Source organism: Malus sylvestris, chromosome 11, assembly GCF_916048215.2.
Source record: "Malus sylvestris chromosome 11, drMalSylv7.2, whole genome shotgun sequence".
In the NCBI taxonomy this organism is placed as follows: Eukaryota; Viridiplantae; Streptophyta; class Magnoliopsida; order Rosales; family Rosaceae; genus Malus; species Malus sylvestris.
In genome coordinates this window covers 29,698,179-29,716,391 of record NC_062270.1, presented here as the reverse complement: position 1 = coordinate 29,716,391, position 18,213 = coordinate 29,698,179, and the positions used below count along the sequence as shown (strand labels likewise).

Sequence of the window (18,213 nt, the reverse complement as noted above, 5' to 3'; positions counted from 1 at the left end):
ATTTTGGTTATCTTTTTTTTTTTTTACAAGGTTAATTTTTGTTATTTTTCTCTAAAAATGACATCTTTATTAGAGCATTAAATACCTTGAAATGAGTATTTTACATTGTTTCTTAGTCAGAAAGCCCTCCAATAGCATAATATAAATTATCCATCTTCGCAAGAAGATGTAAATAAAAATGTATATTTGTAACATTTTTTTATCTTTAGAAGGTGGCCTATAGTGGAACCAAATTTCCGCACAACCGTCAGAGGAGGAGTGCTTGATTGGCCACCTACAAGAAAGAACAAACACTAGTACAAAAACATGTTTGCACGACAAAAACTTACGCGACGCATAAAATTACGTCGCGCAAAGCCGTTTTGCGCGACGTAGGTGTACGTACGTCACGCAAAACGTCTTTACGCGACGTAATTTTGCGCGACGAAGGACGGTGTCGCGCAAACTTTTGGCGCCAAACCAAAAGAATTTACTGTTTTTTCCCAACTTTGTGCGACGCATGCCCACCTACGTCGCGCAAAGTTGTTTTGCGCGACGTAGGTGGGCATGCGTCGTTCAAAGTCAACAACTTTTTTTTTTTCATTTGATCAGTTTGGGCACTTTGCGCGACGTAGGTGGGCATGCGTCGTGCAAAGTCAACAACTTTTTTTTTTTCATTTGATTTGTTTGGGAGGTAGAAATTGCATACCCAGTTGCAGCAGCTACCTCCATCGGCCATCTCTCTTTTCAAAACCGTCTACCAGATCAGGTTTGAAGTTTGAATTGATATCAATTCTTTGTGTTTTTTCGATTGCAATCCTTCCCCTTTGCTCTTAAACATGATGTAAACTGAATTAATAATATGTAGATCCTTCATGTGATTCATTTATGAAATTGAAATTGCAAAATCAAAGGAGATATCTATCTTGCTGATTTTCTTTTTCTCTATACACCAAATCTCTTCTTTCTGTAGCGACTTATTTGTTCAAACAGACATTAAGATGCTGCCAATCCTCAAACTGCAGCCTATCATCATTTGAACACTTGTTCAAGTTTACAGTTTTGATCCCCTGTCAACACCTACTCCCTTTTTTGTTTTGATCCAACACCTTATTTCAAATCTGCAAATAGTCACTTGCTAAGAGAATGAGCAATGTAACTGTTGCATTTAGAAGTCGGATTGTGTCAGTCGAGTGCAAGCAGGCAATGAGCCTTTTAGTAACGCCATCTTCTTATGTTCATAGAAGTCAGCAGTCTGCAAGTTTAAGCACCTTGTTTGTACAATTTTACGTTTGTGTACCTAGTTCCATTCATAAGTCAGATTCTATCAGTCGATTACAAATGCAATCAGCAAGCAGAATATGTCAATGTATTTAGTAACAAATGTCTCATGCATAGTAAATGACTTGCGTATTATCTTCGTAAATTGGCTTTCATAACTTGTATAAGATTAGCAGCATCCATAAATTTCTGTAGGGAAAGGTTTGAAATTGGATTTGTGCATGATATGGGAATTTGTGAGGATGTATGTTTGCTCTTGTTGTCTGTGGTCCTCCCCTGCCTTTTTCTTTAGGTTTGGTTAAAGTCTAAGCTACATCTCTTTCTTATCATAAGTCGCATGCAGAGAGAGAAGATGATGACGATGGTCCTGTATGTATATATATATATATAGCTACCTCCTCTTTATTTTTATGATTATATGATTACTACTTAGTCATTTTACGTTGATCATATTGATTAATCTGGAATGTTAAATCTAGTATATTGTTCTTGCAGACTTGTATTTTGAAGGTGAGCACATGTTGTTTAGGGGGTTCCAAGCTATGGCCACCCCACTTCACTAAGTTGTGGCCTCCCAAGTTCATAAAAACAAAGACGGCTATTACATGTTGCAAAGGATGTGCTCACAAAATCAAGAAGAAATTGCAGAAACTTAACGGTACAAAATCTGTTTTTTACTTCCCTCTTGCAGTTGATCATCAAATTAGGAATATCTGCACAGATAAAACTGGTAAAAAATTCTTAACAAAAATTAAACTAGGAAACGATTTGATTAGAACTTTGTAATTGGTTCTGTTTGTTCTTATGGTATTAGTTTGTTTCTTTTCACTTGTTACTGCCTTTTGTAATCAACTTTTTCACTGTCATTATTTACTCTGATTGGTGATGACAGAGGCATGGCTATTGTATCTCATATAAGAGGAGAACTAATAAAGGAGAACTAAGGAGAACTAAGGACTAAATTAAGAGATAGATGCATAAAGTGAAATAAAGGGTGCATAAATCACTTTATATTAAAATGAAGTCTAAGAGAAATTTAACTACATTTGAGATGTCACAGTGTACATAAATCACTTTATTTTCTTCGCTAAATTATTTTTTATTAATTTTATCTATTTTATTTAGTTTTAGTAATTATTGTGATTTAGTTTATTTGTATGCACATATTTTTGTACATCACCTACAAAATTGTTTTGTGTTGTACGAAGTTAATACTACTTAACTTCGTACCCATTTCTCAGGAAAAGCTTAGTTTCTCGTTTGAGAATTAGTTGGATTTCGTGCATGGATGCGAAATCATGACTGTGGTCCAATTAATTCTTGAATTGTCCCATTTTTTGGATAGTTTGGGAATGCCCTACCTATTCATTCCAATTTTATATGATCGCTGGATGCAAAACTTTTCTAGATATTATTAGTTGCAGCAGTTGCATCTCTTAAAGATCTATACAACACATTCTCACTGGTTCACGGTGGATTTTGTAGTTACTTCTTGAGCGTGGGGAAGCATGAAGGGTTATTCCTTGGTAACACATTTATAAGGATTCCGTTGTAGACGTTGTTGTAATTCTTGTACTTTTATTCGGATTGCAAACAAAATGGACAAACAGTGGATACATAATCATAATAGATGTGTTGTTGAGTACTTGGATGAAATACATGCATTCATTGAATTTGCAACTAGACACAACCTAGGTTCAACTCATATCTGATGTCCATGTAGGAGGTGTAACAACTCAACGTGGGAGACATTCGAGAATGTTCGATTTCATTTAGTAAGAAATGGGATGATGGAGACCTATACTACTTGGTATCATCATGGAGAACGATTAGACCAAGCTTCGTCTTCATACGTGACACGAGTGGAAACTATTGAATCTAATGTGGATCCTAATGAACAAGTTATGAATATTCTAAATGACGTTTATCCATACGCCTCGAGCAACACCAATCAGGAAGGGGGAGAAGGGGGAGATGACGGCCGTCCAACCATGGATAATGAGGCATTCAAAAACTACGAAAAACTATTGAAAAATGCCAAGCAAGAATTATATCCGGGTTGTGAGAACTTTTCAGTGCTCACAGCAATTGTGGAGTTGATGCATGGCAAGATCAAGTTTCGTTTGTCAAACAAGTGTTTTGATTACTTTTTGGGATTTATCAAGAGGATGCTTCCAAATGAGAATTGTTTACCTGAAGATGATAAAAGTGCCCAAAAAGTGTTGAAGGGTCTCGGATTAGGGTATGAAAAAATTCACGCATGTGTAAATAATTGTATATTGTTCTATAAGGAGAACAAAGCGTTAGATAAATGCCCTGTCTGCAATGAGCCGAGGTTTAAAATGACATCACAGAATAGAAACACCAAGATTCCACAAAAAGTAATGCGCTATCTTCCATTGAAGCCTAGGTTGCAGCGATTGTACATGTCGATGCATACCGCAACCGACATGAGATGGCATAAAGAAGGATGGGTAAATAACGATGTTATGAGGCATCCTGCAGATGGAGAGGCATGGAAAGAATTCAACCGGATGTACCCTGATTTTGCAGCTGACCCATGCAACGTCAGATTGGGACTTGCCACCGATGGATTTAATCCGTTCGGGGTTTTAAATCTAATGCACAACACTTGGGCGGTCGTCGTGTTTCCTTATAATTTGCCACCTTGGAAGTGCATGAAAAAAGAATACATGATGTTAACTCTATTAATTAACGAAGATCCAGGAAAGTCCATTGATGTTTATTTGCGGCCGTTGGTTGATGAGCTAAAAGATTTATGGGAAAACGGTGTTCGTACATACGATAAATATACTGGGCAGATGTTCACTACGCGAGTGGCAGTGATGTGGACAATAAACGATTTTCCCGCGTATGCAATGGTTTCTAGGTGGATGACTAAGGGTTATTTGTCATGTCCAATATGCAAGGAGAACGTAACATCATCTTGGCATGCAAGAAAAGTTTGTTATCTTGGTCATCGTAGATGGCTCCCTTGGGACAACGAGTGGCGTCAGAACGATAAAGCCTTCGACGTCACAAAAGAGACTCAGCCAAGACCAAGAGAATGGTTCGGAGATGAGATTTTGGATCAGTTAAACCATTTGGAATTTGGTCATTTTGGCAAAGGGGTCGGTAACCCCAGACCAACTACACATCGAAACTGGACGCACAAGAGTATGTTATTTGAGCTTCCGTACTGGTCAAAGTAAAATTGAGACACAACCTCGATGTTATGCATATTGAGAAAAATGTGTTTGACACTTTGGTCTGGACAATTCTAGACATTGAAAGAAAAACAAAAGACACGATCGAAGCTAGCCTCGATTTGGAACGAATGGGCATTAGGTCATCCTTGTGGATGAAGAATGTCGGTGGTACGTTGAAGAAAGGCCATCCCTTTTTTTACAGTTAAGCTGAATAGGAAGAAAGAGTTTTTCAACTTTATTTCTTCTGTAAAGTTTCCAGATGGGTATGCTTCCAATATCTAGCGTTGTGTGAACGTGAAGGGGTGTAAATTTCAAAACATGAAGAGTCATGACTGTCATGTGATACTCCAACGCCTTCTTCCAGTTGGTATTCGACACGTATTGCCTCTTGATGTGATGAAACCAATCGTGTTGTTGTCGAGATTTTTTTCGCAGTTGACTACAAGGTGTTTGCGGAAGTCAGATGTTAAACAATTGCAGGACGACATTGTGAACGTCTTATGCAAGTTCGAACAGATATTTCCCCCAGCTTTCTTTACAAGTATGATTTACGTGATGATTCACTTGCCAGATAAGGCATTGCTTGCCGGACCAGTGAACTGTCGATGGATGTATCCAATAGAAAGGTACTTAATTAAGCGTCTATATATATATATATATATATAACATATTCATGATTAACGAACGCTTTGAATAATTTGTAGCATACCTTTTATTTGTGCAGATATCTTGGTGAGTTGAAAAAGTGTGTTCGAAACAAGGCAAAGCCCGAAGGATCACTTGTGGAGGCATGGGTAGCATATGAGTCACTTACTTTTTGTGCAATGTATCTTGAAGATGTTGAGACAACTTTCAATCATCCTCAACGCAATAATGACGGTGGTGTCAAAAAAGAGAAACTGTCTGTTTTTGCCCAAATTGCGCGACCATTCGGCGATCCTATAAAAGACGAATCGTTTACCAAAAAGGACATGGAGGTAGCGCATTAGTTCATACTCAACAATTGTGACGAGGCTTTGCCATACCTTGAAGAGCATGAACAATTGATGAAGCGGGAACATCCTTCACATTTATATGCCAAGAAGCACCGTGACTTGTTTCCTTTGTGGTTTCACGCACATGTAAGTTGTATGTGGTTTGAATTGAGCATATTTTCCAACTTGTTCATGCCCGTCTTTAAATTTGGTTATACTAACAAGTTAACTTTTTGTATATGTTATATTAGATGAACAAATTGAAGGAATTGAATTCACCCTCTTACGATGGAGAATTATATAACTTGGCGAGAGGACCGCTTCACGTTGAATTGTTCTCAGGTTGTCATGTCAACGGGATCAAGTTCTTGGGGGCAACATGTGATGACAAGTTGTCTACTCGAAATAGTGGTGTCCATGTCCCGGGTGCGGGTGACAGTGAAGACATTGATTTTTATGGCAAACTAACTAGTGTAGTACAATTGCTTTACAAAGACAGATGTTAAATGATACTATTTAAGTGTCTTTGGTTTGATACAAACCCACATAACCGAACGAGTGTTAAGCGAGACCATGGTTTACTATCAGTAAACACTATGAGACATTGGTACGATGAAGACCCATACATTTTGGCAACAATGGTGAAACAAATATTCTATCTAGACGACCCTAAAGCTGGCAATGGTTGGAAAGTTGTTCAAAAGATTGATCGAAGAGGGCTATATGATATTCCAGAACAAGATCATGATGACAATTACGATAATGTCGCTGACTAACAGTTATCATCTTTGATAAAAATTGGTGAAGAAACACTCCGGGATACTAATATTGTCCAAGAACCGTTTGACGTAGTTGGATTTCCTGAATTCGAAATATCAATTGACCTTGGTGATCTACCTTAATACAATGCACCGGAAGAGGCAAACGAAGATGAAGACAAATGGGAATCCAGAAATGATAGTAGTGAGGATAGCGAGAGTTATTATTGTAGTTTGGATGATGATTAATATAAACTTGTAAAGAAAAATCGTGCTTTTTCGTTTATAACCGTAAAAAAGTTTTGTCCCGTTACATAATCTCTGAATGTTTGTTTTTTGCAATTTTTGGCATCTGCGATCTCGAAGCATATACAAACAAGTTTGACGGTTGGATAGTTGAAATTAGTTTCGTACAATGCGTTTCCCATCAAGTTCAATGGTATATATATTTACTAAGTTGATTTTAATTTATTTATTTTGTACTTATAACACTTAAGAAATTTAATGATATATATGTAAAAAAAAATTATTGTGAGTTTTTGTTAGAAAAATATATTATTGTGGGGTTTATGTAAAATAAATTTGAATTTGAAAGAAGTAAAGTCACATTTTTAGTAATTTTTATAATATTAAAAAAAAAAAAAACCTTGCGCAACGTCTTAATGTAGTTGTCGCGTAAAACTACTTTGCGCGACGTCAATTTGTATACCTACGTCGCGCCAGATGTGATCATTTTGGCGCTCCAATAGTGAAAAATAGGCGCTTGCTTTCAATTTTCCAAGTTTGGCAACCTTTTGAACCCCATAGATCTCTCTCTTCCCGTATACCTCTCTTTTCCCACTCGCTCTTTCTTTCCCGTACGTAGACCTGCATCTCTCCCTCTCTCTCTCTCTCTTTCCCGTAGACCTCTATCTCCTCTTCGCAACCTTCAACCCCCAAATTTCGAAGCCGACGCGACGTAGGGTCCTAAAATCAAGGTAAGGGTTTCTCATTTTCGATGGGTTTTTGTTTTTTAGGGTTTATGGTCAAATTGCATGTTGATTTCTGAGTACTTTGTCGAAATCTCCAGATAAAATTGGATGTTGGTTCTGATTTGATAGGGTTTCGGATTTGTGAGGGTTTGAGGTTATGTGGGTCTGTTGATTTTGTTCAGTTGATAGGGTTTGAGGTTCTGATTTAGCACAATGGTGGGTTTTCTCGAAGAACCTTAAAAGCATGAATCCTTACTCTGTCGTCCCTATTACAAAATTTCAACTTAATTTTGTATATTTCTGAACCAAATATATATATATATATATATATAGCATCTTGATCTTCTTCTTCACAGGGCGTGTTCATCGGCTGTGAGGTGGTGGTTATCTGTCAGTCTCCTGGTGAAATTCTCAATCTTTCTCTCTTAATTAAGTGTTAATCATAGCTTTTAAACTGTTTTTCTTTCACTCATCAGTCATCAGATCCACACTCAGCTCATCCTTCTCCAAATTAAACTCATTTTCTGGGTTTTTTTTCTTTCAAAAGGGAAATCTCAGTCACAAGGACATGTAAAGTTCATTACCCGTAAATTTCATTTGGTTTTTGTTACAAATGGAACAGGAGTGGCTTACTTGCAATTTAGGACTTGTAATTTGATAATAATAAAAGAATGACGTCTGTTTATTGAAAGATGCCTAGGACTGGTTTGATGTTTGTCAACGAAAGTAAGCTTCGAATTTCAGTAGGCGGTGCTACCAAGCTTCAAACTTAATTTGACCTACCACCATTTGTTTTACTTCGAATTAAAACATGGAAAGATCCTGCTATAGATTTGTAAATATTATGCTAGCAAAGTCTTTTGAGCATTATGATTTTGCTTGTCCTGTAGCAGCATAATAATGCTCATATATGATGCTAAATGTTACATCCCAGACTAAATCGTCAGTTAATTATATTATGAGTGAGTTTGGGAATAACATGAACCCAATAGGTAAATACCTCAGAAATTTTCCTTTTGCTTATTTAATTGGCATTGCCTTGCATATAGTATTCATGCATGTTAGATGTATTCTGGAATATCTTGTTCTTTTAGATAGTTGTTGTGAAAAACCTGTATTCTTGTTCTGAAGAATGAGCCCTGCATATGGCTTTTCCAGATTTGTAGGAAGTGTTAACTTTTCACAGGGTATTGAAACTAGAAAACATTTGATGCACATACTTATATATGATATGCCTGACTGCTTAACCCACTGCCTCGAGCTATTACGGTATTACCTTAGATGAGAATTTTACTTGAAAAGACTTAAGCAGTGGAAGACCCGACCATTTAAATATTGTACTTTTGAGCAGTTGCATTATAACCCACATATCCCATGTAAAGTTTATTCTAAACCTTTCATGATGTGGAACAAATCAATGAAAAAATCTATCATTTTTGCTCACAAAATACACATACTGCCACGGTTTAACTAATTTGATCCTTCTATAGTGATTCTCTTTTAGTGTTTGTTCAGATGCAAGAAAGGATTAGTTTAAATATTCTTGTATTGATATTATTGCTCTAATTACTTATATTACTTTGGTTGCTATTTTATTAGTTTCAAATGCAAGAAAGGATTAGTTTCTAATGTTATATTTTTATGGTTCATAAAGTGTATAGATGTCGCAATTAATCACTCATCGTTGGAGTGTGTCCAATGCAGCTCTTGCATTATCAGCATCTAGTGCTCCAGGCGTGAGTGCTCCATTGATTGGGGAGCCTACACCCCTTACGGAGGCTACTCCTACGACGTCCCAGGTGCCTATATCATCAACATCATCAATGTCAGTTCAGCCCCTCAGTGCACGGCGGCCTCATCGGTGCCGTCGCGAGCTGGAGCCTTCTGATCACAGTTCCACATCCTCTAGAGTCGAGGATGGAGCCTCCCAACCAGGTAGTTTTTTTCTATTTCTCACTACGTTGCATTTTTTTTTTCATTTCAAAACTATTACTTTTATAATTGTGAAAATGTGTTGCGGGTTGTGAATTACTGTTTTAAGGTACTTTTATGATTGGGGAGGTTTTGCCGAATTTTCTGTACAAATTTAAGCTTAGGGTTTTTACCATTTAAGTTTTTTTGGGCAACTAAAAAAACACCAGGGGGCCCAATCGAATGTTGAAGGAGATACAGCTTGTACGTATGTCTGCCTCCTTGATCAAGATTGCGTATGATGAGCGACATCGTGGAGCGGTTACCTCACAGCAGCATAACAACGTCGTTAATTGCTGTGGTTTTATTATTAGGAATTTTTGTCCTATGCGGTGAGAGAGTTGGGCAAAAATTCCCGAGGAGACGAGGACCCTGGTGCGAGACGATTTGGAGGTTAGTATATTAATTTTTAGCAAAGTCAACATCTTTCTCTGCTTAAACTAGTGCAGGGCCATCATCTTGATTAGTAAAGTCAAGATCTTTCTCTCAATTTATGTTTGGTTGCTAAGAAAATGTAGGGGGAAAAAGAAATCAGGTGCATTTCATTGTTTTGCACTAAATAGCCGAGTATTGTTGTGGTGAATAATTTGGTCATGTATTTTGCACACTCTTCTTCTGTTCATAATTGGGAGCAGGTGTGGTCCTTTAGTTTTGGTTAATTTCAGTGATTTGCGGCACTGTTCTTTGTTGTCTGAATGCTTCCTAGGAAGGAAACTGAAAAATAATTCCGTGAACCATTGTTAAAATAATGATTATGTTGGTTAGGTGGAATGATTACTATCTTATCTGATGCATATTTATGGGTTTTTAGTTTTGGTCTACGTCCTTGCTTAATGATTTATGATAGTGTTTAGGGGAGTATGCATGTTGTCTCTAGTACATTGCTTTGCTTGTGTTGTGCATCAGTTAACCTGATCCATAGTATCCACTGGTTGAGCAGCATCGTGATACCTAAACATTATGCCTATACATGCTGTTTTGTTTTAATCATTAAGTGCTTCTTGGGATTGGCTATACTAATCAAATATTCGATCTTTTACCGAGCGAGTCCTATGTATGGTTCTTGACTTTGCCTCAATTTGATAGTGAATTGTTTTTAGTTGTTGTCCTAGTTTTATTTATTAAAGTGAACTACGAAAGCAGCCTTAAATAGTCGAGTTAAATCCTTTGTTGAGAAATTGTGCTAAGGAAAGGAATTTGATAAATAATTTGAGTGTTAACCTTATGGTTTGAACATTAAAGGTTTGACACTTGCGTGAAGCTGAGGTTTGACACTGCTTTCCGAACTAGTATGAATGATCCTGTATATAAAAATTGTTTATAATTTTGTAAGCTTCCTGTATATTACTGTAACCACTTTCTACACATTTACTTACCTTCTTATGAAGTTTTTCTTCGAATCTGCTAATATTTGTTGGGTCATTTAGAAATGACATGCTTACTACATGCTATTCTTAGTGGGTTGCAGTTGGACAAGAGTCTCATAAACATGTTACACAATTTGATTTTTGTAGTTGCAGCAGCATAATTTTCATTCTGTCAGTTTTACTACTTCTAGATTGTAAGCACAACCAGTTTAAACCGGCATGATGTTGTAAATTACTTTAATGAAGCTCACATCTTAAGGGGTAAATTGGTTTTTGGTTGTAAAAATTAGAGCATGTCCTTAGTAACAGCTATTTGGAAGCCAACGTGATTAACTGGCTGTTAAAGTGGGATATGAAATGCTTTTATGCAATAGGTTACCTTTATGGAATTGCATTAAATTGTACATGCATGACTTTTTTTTTTTCTTTTTAGGTAAAGTATATATAATAGTAGTTGGCTTACATCCTAACAAATCATTTAACATGCTACTGGAATAGTTGATCTTGAGTTACAGTCAGTGCAGTTACAACCTCTCTATAAAATGTTGAATTTCCACCTTTGGTCTCTATACCGGTGGAAAGAGGCTCGCATGGGAGATCAGAACCCCACTCTTGAGATCTTTCAGAATATAAACATTATATTGTTTGCTTCCTAACAAATTAAGATTCTAGTTATTATTGTATACCGACAAACTTTATCAATATCTTATAAACTAGTTGTCAATTATTCTGATACATGGTCATTTTGTTTTTCATATTTGTAGGTCGTTTTTGAAATGGAGGACATATCCCCTGAGGTCAGTGCCTACTTAGACGAGACCTTAGCAAGCCGGTACAAAGATTGGAAGAGTGCTCTTCACAAGGATTTTCAGCTATGGGAATCTCCGGAGATTGCTCGCCTACAGGGTTGCCCACTCGAGTATAAGGAGTGGCGAAAGGATTGGGAGTGGCTCTGCACACATTTTACGGATCCAAAATTTGTGGTATGTACATAATACTTTAATAATAATTTATTGTTTTTGTTATTTTATTTAAGCTTTTTTTAATAATTTCTTTCAAATAGTCGCACTAACATGTATATTGTATGTTTAACAGAAGAAATCTGTTGCTGGCAAGAAAGCTCGGGACTCAAAGACACTTCTCCACCATTCCGGTTCGAAGCCCTTTTCGTATAGGGTTGAGGCACGACGTGAGGTAAAAGTATATTAATTTTGAAATTTTATACAATTTATTTTTTATTATTGATTAATAAAATTTTCTTAATGTTTTTTTTTTCTTTAGGAGGGTTCTAAGTTCCCACAGATTGACCTATTCAAGCATGTTTACGTTCATCCCAACAATGAGAACAGTGACCAGCTTTATGTAAGTATATGTAATTGTTATTTTTCTTATTTTTATGAATCGTTCAAATATTATTTATATTTTGTTATTAAACATTATATGTTTTTTCTTTATTATTACAGGGTGATATGGTGGAAAAGAGCATTGCTATTCTCTAAGAAGCAACATCGCAGCTTCCCTCAGAGACCCCGATCGAGGACGTCATTGTACCCAAGGATGCAGATGTTCAGATCGTGACTGAGGTCCTGGATCAGAAGTTCGGTCGTCGTCATGGTAAGGTTGTTCGGTGTACGGGGAAGGCGGGGGTTCGTGAAACGAGTGCCTCTTCTTCCAGATTGTCCACAGGAGAGGTCAATTCCTTGAAAAAGGAAGTGACAACCCTAAGAGGTCAGGTTGCGGCCCAGGGCGACCACATTAGGGCCTAGGACGAGAGGATGAATATGATTGTTCAGGCCTTAGCGATGTCCGGCCTCCAAATCCCGACGATGCCAGCACCTAATGTTGCTCCACCTTCGACTTCCCAGCCACTTCGCCCAGACGATACCGAGTAGCATGATGCATTAAACTTAGAAGACTTGTAGTTTTTTATTTTTTTGTTCGGACAAACGTACATTTTCATATATTCTATAATTAATTACTTTTTCTTGGTTTATTAATTATTGTTTAGAATTTAATAATAATATTTATTAAAAATTAAATAAAAAAATATAAATGACAAAAAAAAAAAAAAAGGTTTGCGCGACACAGGACCTACGTCGTGCAAATCTACTTTGCGCGACGTAGGTAGGCACTGTGTCACGCAAACCCTTCCTTCACTGCCTTCGCGCGACGAAGGTTCGTTTGGCTAATTTTTGAGCGACATATTTTTGACTTTGTGCGACGACGGTCCTACGTCGCGCAAAATCTTTTTTGTACTAGTGAAACAACCGTGAATTCTCAGACACTGATGGGGTACTAACCAAGAGATCTCTTACGATCAAGTAAGCAAAAGGGTTTTAGAACTCAAGCTATGACAATATACAATGCAGACTGCACGATATCCGCATACCTTGATGAATCGTAGACGAGTGTGTTTATACTGATCGAGAGAAAGTCCTCTAGGATAGTGAATCCGCATAAAATCGGGAGAATCCTAGAAAATATCTAGCATAATATATTATTGTCTACTAGAATTGTGATTACTTCGTGGCACATGTCAATCCCTAGATTGTAGGAATCTCCAAGAATATATTAAACCAATTTGATCCACAATTAGACCAGGTTTCAATTACTTGCGGAACAAGCTGGTCACTCTTGACAAGACTTGCAGACCTTGTTTACCATTCTGGAGTCCAGCTGGGTGTGGTGATATCATTGGTCCATTTGTGCTGCCCAACCTGATTGGAGCCGTTTAGTCCATGACCAAACTATGAAGATACTCATATTTTGTTCTGCCTTACTTTAACTAGTGAATATTCATTGTATCACAAATGCCCCTAACTATGATTCGTAAGGGCCAATACCCTTGAAGTTGGATATTTACACTAGGATCATCCTTTTCGAAGTAAATTAGAATAAGATGTTCAGAATTCTCTACACATGTTGATCTAGCTCCTTATAGCATCTCCAAAGGAGATGTCAAATTGTCCATATAAGCCAAATCCTATATGGCAGGACATGGAATGGCAGCAAATGAGCTTGCTGTCAAATTTGACAGCAGCTTTAAATTTTTTTTACTAATTATTAAATGTCTTTTATTAATATTTTAATGTCTTTTATTATTTGATTGTTGAACGATAGAGTTACAGGGAAGTTGAGAAGGCACGTACGCACAAACGTGCCGAAGCTGAGGAAGACGAAGACAAAGACAACAAAAAATCTCGCAGGTGACTTCATAAATGGCCGCAACAATAAGATAGCTTCGGAGCAATGGCAGAGCCAGAAATTCATGCCAGGATGGGCCTTTAAACTAATGAAAGAAATTAGAAAAAAATTTAGTAATATCATGGAAAATTTGAATCAAACAAGAGTGATGGAGCTTTAAAATTTGTATGAAAAAAATTAGTATTGAGAGATGTCATAGTAAATAGAACCTGTGTTGACATCTAACACAACATTGACAATAATGTTATAACTAGCTCAAACTATTATTACGATATTTTTCTTTTAATATTATTGAATCTTCCTCTCGAATATATATACCTTGTTTTATATGAACTAACAAAAAAATAAGCTATTATTACGATACTTTTTTTTTAATATCATTCAATCTTCCTCCCGAATATATATACCTTGTTTTATATGAACTAACAAAAAAAAAGGGAATTTTAACGAAAAGCACCCGGTACTGTTTACTTTAACGAAAAACCACATTTTTACACTAAAAAGTCAATCCTGGTACTATTCACTTTACCCTTTATTTTGTCCTTATCATTAAAACTCAAAGTTTTCAAGCCCTTTTCATTAATTTTCCTAAAAAATAATTGGTTTAAAAGAAATCAGAATGTTAGTAGAAGGGTAGTTATATATGGTATTGGTAAAAAAATACCAAAAAGTAACTTTCCATCAGCAGGCATCGACTCCAGGACCTAATGAAACCCTTAAAACCTGACATACCAACACACCACATGCACATTAATGCAAAATTTACTACATAATAGATATAAATTTATTTCCAGGATGGGCCTTAGACCAAGGAAGAAAATATCGGTAATATCGGAAATATCGGTAGTCCGAAAACACGGAAATATCGATGGAAATATCGGGATAATATCGATATCGATAAAAATTACATGGAAACCACGGAAATTGTAAGAAAAACTTGGAAATTTTTAATGAAACTTTGTAGGATGTTTATTTAGTCAATTATCTATTAGTTTATCACAAAAAATTGGAAGGAAATGCATTGCATGATGGATTTAACTGATTTAAGTTGATTATATAGCGAGCTGGCAAACATTGTGAGTGTAGAAAATATGTAGTAATTAATGAAAGAAATTTAAACACACCATAATCATTTATATATAATTAATTAGTACAATATTTGGAGGTTTTATTTAGGATATTAAAAAAAAAAAAAGGGAAGTGAATAAAATGATGAAGAATAATGTGCCGAATTTGACACTTTAAATTTCTTACACATAAGCATGCGTCTAGGCATCGAAGTTCCAAATTATAGTATATCAATTAACGATTGAAAATCAATACATTGAATAAGACTAAACTTTAATTTGGATGCCGATTATGTTTTTTCAAGTTTATATAAAGTAAAAGAATTGAATTTTGGCCGGCGTGCAAGGTATCAATCTCTTCGTCTCGTCGAGTAGTACAACTTTCCTTTTTGTTTCACTCAATTTCGTTGAGTATTGAAAAAGTTATACTCATTTGAAACTTACCCAGTTTCCGGCGACCTCAGTGGCTTTAGAGGCAATTTCCGGCCAAACCACAACGAGTCAGACGTCGTGTGAGGTACCATTCTCTTCGTCTCTTCGAGGGCTACAACTTTCCTTTTTGTTTCACTCAATTTCGTTGCTTATTGAAAAAGTTATACTCATTTGAATCTTACCCAGTTTCCGGCGACCTCAGTGGCTTTCGAGACATTTCCGGCCAAACCACGGCGAGTTAGCCGGCGTTCAAGGTATCAATCTCTTCGTCTCGTCGAGTAGTACAACTTTCCTTTTTGTTTCACTCAATTTCGTTGAGTATTGAAAAAGTTATACTCATTTGAATCTTACCCAGTTTCTGGCGACCTCAGTGACTTTCGATCCGGCCAAAACACGACGATTCAGACGTCGTGTGAGGTACCATTCTCTTCGTCTCTTCGAGAGCTACAACTTCCGTTTTTGTCTTGCTTGATTTCGTTGAGTTTTGACAAAGTTATGGCTGTTTAAAGTGGGTGTAAATTTTCGACCGAAAATTCTGATTTTCTCTCCCATTGGGCGAGTCCCACATCGCCCATGTGAGGGCAGTGAGCAAGCAAATTTTCCTATAAAACCCACATCCCTGTTGAGAAAATCCAAGCTTGTTCGGCCTTTGGGCTATGATCAAGTGAAGTATGTGTTGAGTTTTCTCAACATATTTAAGTATATTTTAGTATTATGTCGCGATATTATTGATAATATTGAAAATATCGTGATATTATCGATAATATTGCGATATTTTGACGAAAATCATTTGGATAGTTAAAAAAATTTCGGACCTTCAAAAAAACGATAATATCGGTGATATTTTGCCGATATTATCGATATTTTCTTCCTTGCCTTAGACTACCCTAGTCTCCATGTGGCTCCCCCTTCGGAGAAGGGACTGTACAAGCACTTTTGCATATTGTCGTTCTCTCTTATATCTTCTCTACATACACTCTCTTAATTACTCTTTTGCCCTCCCTCTTATTCTCTGAGAACCATGCAGTGGAGAAGGGTAGTCCAGGGCCCATCCTGGAAATAAATTTATACCTATTATGTAATAAATTTTGCAATAATGTGCATGTGGTGTGTTGGTATGTCAGGTTTTAAAGGTTTCATTAGGTCCTGGGGTCGATGCCTACTGATGGAAAGTTACTTTTTGGTATTTTTTTACCAATTACCATATATAACTACCCTTCTACTAACATTTTGATTTCTTTTAAACCAATTATTATTTTTGTTAGTTCATATAAAACAAGGTATATATATTCGAGAGGAAGATTCAATAATATTAAAAGAAAAATATCGTAATAATAGTTTGAGCTAGTTATAACGTTATTATCAATGTTGCGTTGGATGTCAACACAAGTTCTATTTACTATGACATCTCTCAATACTAATTTTTTTCATACAAATTTTAAAGCTCCATCACTGTTGTTTGATTCAAATTTTCCATGATATTACTAAATTTTTTTCTAATTTTTTTTATTAGTTTAAAGGCCCATCCTGGCATGAATTTCTGGCTCCGCCATTGGAACCATGATTCTTATCCAAAGTTGGAATCAGATTCCAGGGATTTGATCAACTTGGGTAGGTGGAGGAACTTGTTCCTTGACATGGGTCGGGTTTAGTTTTGGCTGGTTGAAGTTGTATGGAGCAGATGAAGTTAACGCATTTGGTTTGGAGCTAATGGAAAAACGTTGAATTTTTGTTGGGTAATTGTGCGTGGAATTTGAAATAATACCAGAAGAAGTGGAAGGAGGAGGCAGAGAACTTGCCTAAGAAAATGAAATGAGATCTAGTCTTGTAGATCGTGAGGAGTGAGAGAACTTGCCTAAGATAGAAATTAAAAAGAAAAAATAATGTAATAAAATAATAGTTTAATTTGACATATCGGGTGGAGAGTAAAATATGAAAATATGTCAAAATGCCACATAAACTGTCAAATTTAAATTTTAGGTTTAAAATTTGACTCGTTTGGTAGGAGATTCATTTCAGATTTAGGCATGTGATCTCGAGAGACATGACTTTATGACACAATAACGAAGAGCCGTTACATCGCGTGTGCACGAAACCCGAGCGAGTGCTTTTTACATTTCCGAGAGGTTGCAACCGTCAAATGAACGAATCTCTCGAGGTTCATCACTTCGAATTCAACGGTTGAAAGAGCAGTTCCACTATGGGCAATAGCCTGATCCGGCTCTTAAACAAGGCTAGAAAGCCCAAGCAACTTGGTCCAGCGTGTGCTGGCGATTGAGCTCGAGTGGGCCTGAGGGAGAAGCCCGGCACGAGTTGCCAGCACGAGAGGTCGAAGGCCACGTGACACAAGGCTAACGTCAGGGTGACGTAAACCACAATATAAAATTAATGACGTCAACCACAATATAAAATTAATAAAAAATGTAAAAAATTAATTTAAAAAAAAAGTAAAAAATTAATAAAAAATAGGAAAAAATGATTTAATTTTTCTATAAATATGTTATGATTATCTTCCAACTTACACCATTATTTTATATTTTCTCAAATACTTTGGGTTGTAAATTTTTATTTAATGAAACGTGATACAACGAAACCGATTAAAAATCATATATGAAATTACAAATAAAATTATTTTGTATTATTTTATAAAATAAAAATTACTAATATTTTATTGCCTATTGCCAAGGCTAGGGGTGGAGAAAGCAGTTACTGTTCATTGGAGGCTATTCAATAGTGACTTGCCCTAGGGGGCATTTGCAATGATGGAGTTGCTCTAATGTTCCACCATTCTCCCCATAAGTATCTCTCACTATCCACACTTTCTCTTCTTTTGCTTTTAATGAACTTATGTTCTCTCTCCCTTACAAATTCAATAGTAGCCTTCGATTCAATCCATCTAGTCCCTTGCCCCAACTACTATACAATTTATTCACCAAATTCTGATAAGTTTTTGCTATGTAATTAAGTGCTAAACTCTTTTTTTTTTAGAGAAATTGACTT

The 18,213-nt window shown here is 36.4% G+C and overlaps 1 long non-coding RNA gene and 1 pseudogene across 1 annotated transcript; both read left to right on the top strand.

The window, feature by feature from the left end:
• The first annotated feature begins 1,762 nt into the window (after window positions 1–1,762).
• LOC126588822 (uncharacterized) lies at window positions 1,763–2,916 on the top strand. Its single transcript, XR_007611630.1, has 2 exons — window positions 1,763–1,918; window positions 2,746–2,916. It is a non-coding gene; the product is annotated as an uncharacterized LOC126588822 (long non-coding RNA).
• A 4,066-nt stretch (window positions 2,917–6,982) lies between these two features.
• On the top strand, window positions 6,983–12,503 carry LOC126588374 (uncharacterized; annotated as a pseudogene).
• The last annotated feature ends 5,710 nt before the right edge of the window (window positions 12,504–18,213 follow it).